This window comes from Polypterus senegalus, chromosome 8 (assembly GCF_016835505.1).
Source record: "Polypterus senegalus isolate Bchr_013 chromosome 8, ASM1683550v1, whole genome shotgun sequence".
Taxonomy (NCBI): Eukaryota; Metazoa; Chordata; class Cladistia; order Polypteriformes; family Polypteridae; genus Polypterus; species Polypterus senegalus.
This window is the reverse complement of record NC_053161.1, coordinates 13017916-13030045: the sequence shown is the minus strand read 5'-3', so window position 1 is coordinate 13030045 and position 12130 is coordinate 13017916. Positions and strand designations below refer to the sequence as shown.

At 38.5% G+C, this 12130-nt stretch overlaps 1 long non-coding RNA gene across 1 annotated transcript in view; it reads left to right on the top strand.

Moving 5' to 3' along the window:
- The window catches only part of LOC120533796, a 328218-nt gene that overhangs the window by 315298 nt on the left and 790 nt on the right, over positions 1 to 12130 (top strand). The window lies entirely within an intron of this gene.

Here is a 12130-nt window from a genome sequence, read left to right as displayed (position 1 = left end):
TTCTTTACTCTTATGTAATTTTATATAAAAAATAAACTTAGATTTTAAATATCCCAAAAGATTTTGCTCTCCATAAAGATATATCCTGTCAAAATTATACAAATTCAAATATGAACATGCTGCATAACAAAACCTGGAAATATAAATAAAATGTGTTCCTTTCAGCAATAACAAATCAAATCATTCAGTTGTCTTTGCTCATATGTCATTTTAGAGCTGGACGCCTGGCATCTTTTTTGGCAACAGGTTCGTTTATGTTTGGTGTGAGGTTCTGTGTTGTGGAGATTCTCAGGATGGATTGCAGGTGCTCATCAGTGAGGCGACTCCTGTGTGCTGTTTTGTTAGTCTTTATCACTGAGAAGAGCTTCTCACACAGATATGTGCTACCAAACATGCACAAGGTTCGAGCCGCATGTAGACGGACTTTTTTTGTTCTTCAAAGTCACCAAAGCGCCGTGCAAACTCAGTGCGCTCAGTTTATCAGCAAAGTGCGTATTTGGGAACACCGTAGTGACGACTTGGTTTAACATTACTTGGCAACAGGGAAAGTGGGGCAAGTTGCACTGGTGCATTTGTGTCTCCCATAAAAGCAGCTTCACTTGAAATCACTTTGTGATTGTGCACGGGTAAAACGTCCGCTGAAGTGTCAGATTCTTATTTAATTCTTCTGCTTTCTGTATCTTCTGCATTGCTTTCAGGTTACCCTGATGTTTTGTCTCATAGTGCCGTCTTAGATTAAATTCTGTAATTACAGCCACATTAGCTCCACAAATGAGACACACGGGTTCAGTAAACATATACTCAGCCTCCCATCGGTTTTAAAGGCTCTATTTTCAGAATCAACTTTTCTCTCAGCATCGTGTGAGCTAGCTTCGCAATAACTTGCAGCATCATAAGCTAGACTTGATTAACGCGGTAAGTGTTTGGCAAGGCAGCTGAAGCGCTGCATTATAGTTTATTGTGTTACCAGCGCTTCATATACCCGGGCCATTAATAACAATAATACAGTATATAAAATGATCTCGCGGGCTGGATATAATTACGCCGGGCGGATGTGGCCCGCGCCCTTGAGTTTGACACATATGGACTAAATAGAACTTGAAAAGATATATTTTTTAAATGTGATCGCGCAATTCAGATAGAGTTGACGCACTACAGCCTGCATGCCTCAATAAGTCATCCTCCCTCGCTCTTACTTTTTTACCGTTCATCTAATGAATACACTGAGTATGGCTTTACCAAAACAATCATTGATGGCGAATAAAGTATCCATTATTCGAGTATGTAGATCGGGATATATATATACATATATATATACCCGTGTATCGCAGCGGAGAAGTAGTGTGTTAAAAAGCTAGAAAAAGAAAAGGGAACATTTTAAAAATAGCGTAACATGACTGTCAATATACAGTATTTGTTTTGTGAGTGTTACTGAGTGTTGCTGTCATCAAGGATTTGATTATCATTATTTCTTTCAATCAGGTTCGTATTTGTAGGATGTGTTGTGTTCAAGTTACATTCCGTGTTTGTCAATCGTTGTAAAGATGACAGGTTTCATTCATCGATTCGTTTCTTACTGCATCAATAAACAGCTCGTCTTCTTCTTTATCTGAGACCTGACACACTGCATGCACGGTTTTTTTACACTGTCTTCCTTTAGCGGGACATTGACTTTTTCCACCGTGTGCTTTGTTTCCGCAGTAGCTGGATTTATGAATATGCTTGTATGTATAGGCGCTTCATATTTTTGCTGCCTTTTCAATTGTGTAATTCGGTTTTGTTCAGCTCTTTGGAACTGTTGCTTTTATCTGTGCACTCGTCAGTTCACGTGAGCCACTCGGTGTACATGCATCGAAGGTTCCCAGCTGTGCTGGTGCCATCTCGTGCTATGTCCATGGCTGTATTTAATGTTACCTTAGTCCTGGCACTTAAAACTTTCTCTCGCAGTTTCGCTGAGTTTGTACCAAACACCACCCTGACCATCTCATCTTCCTCTGCATAAGCACAGTCCTTAACCCGTGAATATTTAGTGGGAGTTTGCTATTGGATTGCCGCTGACGGACGGCCTTATATGGGCAGGCACTAAATTACAAACGCCAGCGCAGCCTGTCTATGAACTTAATTTAAAGTGTAGGTTTACATGTGCTTTGTTTCAGTAGCAGAACTCATGAATATGGTTGTATATGTCACTCGCTCGCTTCTTATTGTTTCGCTGCCTTCTCAATTATATAATGCATGTTTTCTTCAGCGCTTTTTGGAGGTCTTCCTGGTTTTCTATGTACTGCGTGATTACGTGAAGGCGTGATGATGTCACACGAAACTCCGCCCCCACGGCGTTCAAGCTCATCTCCATTACAGTAAATGGAGAAAAACAGCTTCCAGTTATGACCATTACGCGTAGAATTTCAATATAAAACCTGCCCAACTTTTGTAAGGAAGCTGTAAGGAATAAACCTGCCAAATTTCAGCCTTCCACCCACACGGGAAGTTGGAGAATTAGTGATGAGTCAGTGAGTGAGTGAGTGAGTGAGGGCTTTGCCTTTTATTAGTATAGATTACCATCTAACGTCCTGTAGACCTAGAAATGGTTCAGCATTTTGAGTGACGATGCTGATGCCTCTTTCTGCAGCTTACATTTCACTGTGATACTGTTGTCACTATCTGTCCAAACTGTTCTCTAATATTGCAAACCAAATCCTTACTTAATATACTGGATAGCCACTCTTATTTTCTTGGGCAGGACATTATGTTGAATTCTTCCTTGGTTGTTTGGATATGTGACCCGACATTTACGCGATAGACATATGAGCGCCGATTAAAATGCGGCGTCAAAATCACGCCGACAAAATTGCAAAAGTTTCATTAAATATGAATTACTAGTTTAAAGCACATATAATAATGTTTACTTTAGAAGTCAATATTGGTCTCATCCGATGCGAGAGATGGAAGTCTGAAGTGGAGCTCCGCTAGCAGCGGTGTTATTTTTCATATTATTTGCTTATTATCCTGAGATATCTTGTATTTATTCAACCCAAGAGGGACTGCTACAGTATATGTAAGCACATATAAACATGGCCAACAAGAAGGGGGGTCCGAAAGAATCGAAAACTAAAGCTACACCCAAGCTACGATCAGCAAGCCCTAGTTCAAGATACAGCCTTTCAGAGACAGACCTGGATCAGATGGGCGAAAGTACAGACTCCTCGGGACCATGGTCCGCTACATCGTCGCCGGCTGAGAGCGAAAAGGGGAGCGAAGGTGCAATCGTGAGTGCAGATCGGGATAGCTTGCCGATCAGAGAAGATCAACTGAAAATGGAAAGGGCCTTGAAGTCCACGGCTTCAATTATGCAATTACGCGAGCCGGGAGCAGCGGGGACACCGGCTTCAGCAGAGTCTGCTGCTTCATCTACGGTACAAGAAAGCACAATTGAAATGTCTAAACTGGAGGTGATGCTCGTTGAGCTCATGCAAGATATAAAGAAAAGCGAGAAGGCTAATGAGAAAGCAACGGCAAAGGCACATGAGAGACTGAAACAGGAATTGAAACAGGAGGTAAAACAGGCCAATGAATGGCTGCATCCCGAGGTGCAACTTGAGCTTCGACAGGTGCTGGGTAAAATTGAAGAGCGCATTCAGGAAAACTCGGTTAAACTGAGCACGCTTACTGATCAATTAGAGAATCTCAAGGAGACATTCACAAATCGGATTTAAATGGCCGAACATTTAGCTGCCACTGCCGAGGAAAAGCAGTAAATGTCAGCTCTGAATGCAAAAAACTCAAAGAAAAACTCGGAGACAGACTGGCTGCTTTGGAAGATGGGAGTAGAAGGTATAATGTCAGAATTGAAGGTCTGCCTGAGAATCGATAAAGTTCAAACCCTGTGAAATTCGCAGCTGAGCTTTTTCTAAAATAATTGGGGAGGACTTTAAAGTAGAATCCGAGATAGCAGCGGCTTACCGCGTACGTGGATCAAACACCGTTAGACCCCGACCAAGATCTTTTATAGTTCGTTTTGAACGATTATCATTTAAGCTAGAGGTGATGGCACTCCTCAGAAACAAGGAAGATATTATATATGAAAATAACCATATTGTATCTTCCTGACTTCTCTCCAGCAACAGCTACTAAACGCGCAGCCTTCTATAACATTAAACAGCGGTTACGGCAAGCCAGCGTCAAATACAGCCTCTTGTATCCGGCAAAACTGAAAGTGGAATGGCAGGGTCAATTCTATGTCTTCGCTAGCAAGGAAGAAGCAGAAAAGAATTAAGAAAGCTGATCCGGGACTATTCTGATACATAATAGTGAGTCATGGTGGTTAATGATAAAGCAAGGATTAACAACTGTCTATTTGTTTTAAAATACGGGTTTTTATCAGCATATATTCTCATATATTCTCATTATTACTTAGTATTACTAGGGCGCTATCTGTTTATGTTTTATTGTGCTTAATTATTTATTTATTTTTTTCTCTTTTCTTTTCTAATTATTTCATCTCTACCCTAAACGAGACTGTTCAATATCATACCCTTGGTTTATTGTTATTGCTATTACTGCATTAAGACTTGTTATGCTTATTCTGGACACATTTTAACACCATCCCGGGTTTATTATCTGGGTGTATCATCTTAATGCACTAAAATTGCTGAAGACTATATATATATATTTAAGTGCAAAATCTTTTTTTTTTTTTAAGACTATATTGGTAACAGATATCTCTATCTTTTAACCCTAAAGCGCGCTGCATGGGGCTTGTTGTGCTTTGGAGTGCTCTGTCTCTGGGTATGTCAGAGGACTGGGACTGTGTGAAGTGGGTTTTAGCCTCACTTGGGGAGGCAAAAGGGAGGGTGGGGGTTAAGGGGGAGAGAAAGAGAGCAGGCTTGATCTATACCTAATCTATCCTCAATCTTTATAATTATAACTACCAACGTAATAATAAGCTGCATGGCAACAACTCTAGGGGAAATAGGAAATTAAGACCTAAACTGTCTCACTTCCAGTTAAGACTATAAAATGACATCAAAAACTCAGAATCAGTGTCTCCATGATGGGACAGTTAACTTCGTAAGCTGGAATGTTAAAGGCCTGAATCACGAATTAAAGAGAAAGAAAGTACTTTCTCACCTAACAGGTCTAAATGCTAAAATAGTATTTTTACAGGAAACCCACTTACTAAGCAAGGATCAGTTCCGGCTGCAAAAAGACTGGACTGGCCAAATGTTCCATTCTAGTTTTACAAAGAAAACTAGAGGTGTGGGAATTCTCATACATAGAACAGTACCATTTGTAGCATCAGATGTAGTATTGGATCCTGAAGGGAGATATGTAATGGTCATGGGAGACTTATCTAACTGTAAAATGATTTTGATAAATGTTTATGCACCTAATGTTGATGATAAGGAATTTATACAAAATTTATTTGCATCCATTCCCAATCTGAACACTCATAAAGTTATAATGGCTGGGGACTTTAATTGTGTTTTAAATCCACTTTTAGATTTTTAGACTTCCTCCACAGGGGGAACGGCATCTAACACTGCAAAGATAATTACAAAGTTTATAACTGATCACAACTTATCAGATCCCTGGAGGTTTTTAAACCCAAATTCAAGAACATATTCTTTCTACTCACCAGTACATCATTGCTACTCAAGGATTGATTACTTCTTTATAGACAATAACTTCTTGCCTAAGATTAAATCTTGCAAATACGATGCTATTGTTATTTCTGACCATGCACCTATGATCTTGGAGCTGAAATTACTAAGCCCCATACACTCACCCGCAGATGGCCTCAACCGCTTCTATTAGCTGACGAGAATTGTATGAATTTATATCCAAACAAATCAAATTCTTTCTAGAGACAAATACATTCCCCGAGATCTCTGCAGGAATACTCTGGGAAACTCTTAAGGCCTTCTTAAGAGGACAGATTATCTCATATCTTTCCCACAGAAATAAATCCGAAGCCAAGAAAGTAGCAGAGATAAAAAGCGAAATTACTAAAATAGATGAAGAACATGCCAGACTACCAAGCGAGACTCTACATAGGAGGAGGCAGGCTCTACATTCAGAATTAAACCTCTTGACAACTAAAGAAACTGAACAACTAATTTACAAATCCAGACATCATTACTATGAACATGGAGAGAAAGCTAATAAGCTTTTAGCTCAACAAATTCACAAGCAAGAAGTGCGCAACGCAATCTCGGTAATCACTAACACGAACGGAGATAAAATCATGAACACAAAAATATAATGCACACTTTCAGAGACTACTATAAATCCCTATATACTACTGAGTTTAAAGAAGACAATACACAATCTAATGCATTTCTGGATACATTACAGATACCACAAATAGACGCTTTTAGTGTGGAGTAACTTGATAAACCTCTGGCATTATCAGAATTACTAGATGCTATAAAGTCACTCCAAGGTGGAAAAGCAGCAGGCCCTGATGGCTACCCTGCAGAGTTTTACAAGAAATTCTCCGCTCAGCTAGCTCCCTCCTATTAGCAACATTTACAGAAGCCAGAGATAACCAATTTCTTCCACAAACCTTTCGCCAAGCACTAATCACTGTCTTTCCAAAACAAAATAAGGACTTATTACAATGTGCATCATACAGACCAATTTCACTTCTGAATAACGACGTTAAAATACTCTCTAAAATCATAGCTAGAAGGATGGAGAAAGTGCTCCCTCGTAATATCACAAGACCAAACTGGATTTATTAGGGGCCGGCACTTATCTTCAAATCTTCGACGCCTGTTTAATGTAATATACTCACCAACTAAATCAAACACCTCAGAAATATTACTATCATTGGATGCAGAAAAAGCATTCGACATGATTGAATGGAAATACCTTTTTACTACATTGGAGAAGTTTGGGTTTGGCCCGAACATTTGTGCATGGATTAAATTACTGTATACTAACCCAGAAGCTTCAGTTTGCATCAATAACATTTGCTCAGACTACTTTAAACTAGAACGTGGCACTAGACAAGGATGCCCTTGTCACCGCTGCTGTTTGCATTGCCATTAAACCACTGGCAATACATTTTTCGAAATACTGATCACATAAAGGGGATTAGCAGAGAAGGACTGGAACAGAAAATCTCATTATATGCAAATGATATGGTACTGTATATTTCGGACCCAGAAAATTCTGTGCCTGCAGTCTTAGCAGCACTCACAGAATTTCAAAAGATCTCTGGTCTCAGAATTAATCTGAATAAAAGTGTACTCTTTCCAGTGAATTCTCAAGCATATAATTTTAGATTAGATACCCTACCTTTTATCATTGCAGAACAGTTTAAATACAGTGGGATGCAAAAGTTTTGGGCAACCTTGTTAATAGTCATTATTTTCCTGTATAAATCGTTGGTTGTTACGATAAAAAATGTCAGTTAAATATATCATATAGGAGACACACACAGTGATATTTGAGAAGTGAAATGAAGTTTATTGAATATACAGAAAGTGTGCAATAATTGTTCAAACAAAATCAGGCAGGTGCATAAATTTGGGAACCGTTGTCATTTTATTGATTCCAAAACTTTTAGAACTAATTATTGGAACTCAAATTGGCTTGGTAAGCTCAGTGACCCCTGACCTACATACACAGGTGAATCCTATAATGAAAAAGAGTATTTAAGGGGGTCAATTGTAAGTTTCCCTCCTCCTTTAATTTTCTCTGAAGAGTAGCAACATGGGGTCACAAAACAACTCTCAAATGACCTGAAGACAAAGATTGTTCACCATCATGGTTTAGGGGAAGGATACAGAAAGCTGTCCCAGAGATTTAAGCTGTCTGTTTCCACAGTTAGGAACATATTGAGGAAATGGAAGACCACAGGCTCAGTTCAAGTTAAGGCTCGAAGTGGCAGGCCAAGAAAGATTTCGGATAGACAGAAGCGACGAATGGTGAGAACAGTCAGAGTCAACCCACAGACCAGCACCAAAGACCTACAACATCAGCAGATGGAGTCACTGTGCATTGTTCAACCATTTTGCGCACTTACACAAGGAGATGCTGTATGCGAGAGTGATGCAGAGGAAGCCTTTTCTCCGCCCACAGCACAAACAGAGCAGCAGGTATGCTCAAGCACATTTGGACAAGCCAGCTTTATTTTGGAATAAGGTGCTGTGGACTGATGAAACTAAAATTGAGTTATTTGGACATAACAAGGGGTGTTATGCATGGAGGAAAAAGAACACAGCATTCCAAGAAAAACACCTGCTACCTACAGTAAAATATGGTGGTGGTTCCATCATGCTGTGGGGCTGTGTGGCCAGTGCAGGGACTGTGAATCTTGTCAAAGTTGAGGGACGCATGGATTCCACTCAGTATCAGCAGATTCTGGAGACCAATGTCCAGGAATCAGTGACAAAGCTGAAGCTGTGCCAGGGCTGGATCTTTCAACAAGACAACGACCTGAAACACTGCTCAAAATCCACTATGGCATTCATGCAGAGGAACAAGTACAACGTTCTGGAATGGCCATCTCAGTCTCCAGACCTGAATATAATTGAAAATCTGTGGTGTGAGTTAAAGAGAGCTGTCCATGCTCGGAAGCCATGAATGAACTAGAGATGTTTTGTAAAGAGGAATGGTCCAAAATACCTTCAACCACAATCCAGACTCTCATTGGAACCTACAGGAAGCGTTTAGAGGCTGTAATTTCTGCAAAAGGCGGATCTACTAAATATTGATTTCATTTCTTTTTTGTGGTGCCCAAATTTATGCACCTGCCTGATTTTGTTTGAACAATTACTGCACACTTTCTGTAAATCCAATAAACTTCATTTCACTTCTCAAATATCACTGTGTGTGTCTCCTATATGATATATTTAACTGACATTTTTTATCGTAACAACCAACGATTTATACAGGAAAATAATGACTATTAACAAGGTTGCCAAAATTTTTGCATCCCACTGTACCTAGGGGTAAAAGTTATAACCTAGCACATAATGTGTACATAATGCACACGTACGCGTCCCACTCTCTTGGCCTCTCTCGCGATTTTGTTGTGGCGATTTTGTCGGCGCATTTGTCGAAAACCAGTTAGCGGGTTTGTCGGCGCTCATTTGTCCGTCACGGTTTTGTCGGAGCTCATATGTCTATTGCGCTTTTGTTGGTGAACCGTTTGGATATTTACTGTTTACTAGGGGGCTGTGCCCCCTGCTTGCTTCGCTCACCAACCCCCAGGTTTGATCCTGTTGAAATACAATTTAAAGTATTTTTTTTTTCATGGGAATTGTTACATATGCATTATGTTCAATTTTTTTTTAAACTTCAGTAAAACAATAATTCAATAATTGGAATGAACTTTTCTTCAAGATCATATTGAATTTTGATTCCTTGTTTGTTCTTACAGTGTGATAATACAACGTATAACTGGCTGTGAGTGAATATTGTTTCTTTGTCTCTTAGAAATAAAACGACTTTTTCAAATGTTTGTCCTTGTGATTTGTTAATTGTCATTGCAAAAGTATTCTCACTGGAAACTGTAAACGTTTTAATATGAATGGCATATCAAGATCTCCTTTTTGCCCGAACACCATTTCGAGTTCATTCAATAAAAAGAAGACTTTCTGTAAAATAATCTATACGAAAGTGGGATTATCCAGAGCATGTAACCAGTGGCATTGTTCTCAAGAAGCTGCAAATTTCTGGCCATTGTGGATTGCTCGTCATTGTAAGAAATACATCTTGCCAATCGATAGTTCTGGATTTTGCCACTGCATCATGATATACTGTAACTGTTGCAATGCTCTTGGACTACCTTGATATGATGATGGTAATATTACTGCTTTACCTATTTTGAATTTTTCTATTGATATTTAAATTTTGAACGTGATCAATGAGACCTTGCATATGTTCCGTTCTAAGTTTAGCTTGATTCGATTTAATAAAGAAGGGACAATTAGCTGCAACTTTTATATACACATTAATAATGTAATGTTGCTATATATGTTGTTGTGGGAACACAGATTCTCATAGCGTATGGTCCATTTTTATGTATTGTGTATACACGTTTTGTGCATTGAATGATGCTAGCGCAATAATCATAAGATTATGGTAGATGCATATATTTTGCCAGTAGTGTTTGTGGATTCCACTTTCACCAAACAACAAATCTTTTAATTCTTGTGGAAACGCCTCTTCATTGGGAAGCAGCAGTACTTTTCCCTGATGACAACATGAATTAGACAATGTACAAGTCTCCGACTTAAACTTTAAAGCCTTACAACATCTACATACTTCACCCATGTCCATATATTTGAACTTTTTTTGCTGTTCCGTTATTTCACCTAGTAATAATTTCCGTTTGTTTGCATGAATGCAATCTTTTTTTTGACACGTTCGAATTTTAGTACTGTTATATTTTTTTACTTGCTCTGCATGTGTATTGCGCCAAGGTTTTTTTTGAGACTTTCGAATTCCACTGCTTTCATAATCTGTAACCTGCTCTGCATGTATATGGCACCAATGTTTTTGAATATATTTATGAAGTTCCACTGTGTCTTTTACTCTTTGTCTTTTATTTCTGACCTGCAAAGTTTTCAGTTCCACTTGTTCCAGGCTGATTATTACTTTCCTTGCCTAGGTTACCGTCTCACAGGAACATGCTTCCAATGGACGTCAGTATGACGTGACTTTACCGTGCCACTGGAAGTAAAAGTGTCTCTGCCTCTCTGAAGTGTCTCTCTTCAGAAGATCACGTCTCGTTGCAAAATTTTTTTGTCATAATAGGTTGCTTTTATATTGCCTTTATGTATTAAACTAACACTCACAATTGTAATTCCAAAACAAATTCATGCCTCAAAACACTAGCAAATACATATGTTCCCTTTGTTCCTGGACAAATGGAAATGTACCAAACACACAAACCTATTATTCTTAAACTGCTAAATCCAGGGGAAAGGAGCTTGTCCTAAAAGCATCTAGAACAATGTAGGAAGCAACCATGAATTCCCTGAATGATCACTGGATACATTTTCACCCATACTTATATGCTTACTAAAAAATGTTCAGAAAATAATTATAATAAATTCTGTGCAAAAATCCACCCTGCTGGGTAACACTTAGATTCTATTAAATAGTCAAATAAAGGACACATTTTTGTTTAATTAAGGATCTAAAAGCAAGCAACTTAGTAGTTGTGCTAACCATTACTGTTCTGTTGTTTATACATACCTTTATATACACAGTAGCTGGAATGAACTCATTGAAAAGAATAATTTGCAGATAAAATTAACTATCCATCCATTTCCCAAACCTCCTTATGTCATTGCTATTATAATCTCACAAAAAGGAGGAAGCCCCCAAAGGAAGGATGGAATAAAGGACCAGGGTACAGAAGTATTAAAGGAGCAAATCAAATTCTAATCTTTAACCAGGCAAAAGCTAGGGAAACAAACAAGAATCAAATCAACAAAATCCCACAACAAATCATTAGTCAAAAATATAAGTCAAAAGCTCAAAGCAAAATTCTGACTCTATTTTGTTTTTATTTGCCCCTATCAGTTGCTACAAAGAATAATTTTTACCAAAGGAAATCCAATCCAATGATTTCAGACTGCACTGTGTACTTGTGAGACCACATCTGGAGTACTGTGTGCAGTTCTGGGGCCTCATGTATAAATGGTGTATATGAACAAAAAGTTGTGTACGCCAATTCCATGCTGACATGGAGATGTATAAAAACTAAATTTGGCATAAAGCTAAGCACATTTTCACAGCAGCCTCAGACCATGTGTATACACTTTTCTGGCCAGTTTTATAAATGGCTGGCACCCAGTGTCAAAGCAGTGCTACTGTTTTTGTGTTTTTAGATTCAATTCCATGATGTGGGGTTTATCAAATATACCAAAATTAATTGCACATCTTTTATAAATTTAAGGCACTTGATTGTAATCAATATGTAAAAATATAATGATGCACAGAACCTTTCTACTTCAAAAACCATAGCTGCTTTAGCGTTGTTAGAATCGCAAATGAAAGAATTAGAAGAGAGCACATACTTAAGAGATAATACTTATTTCTTGTCCCATAATGACGACTGGCTTCTAAGTTGATTTAGACTTCCAAAAACTATCATCTTAGAGTTGTG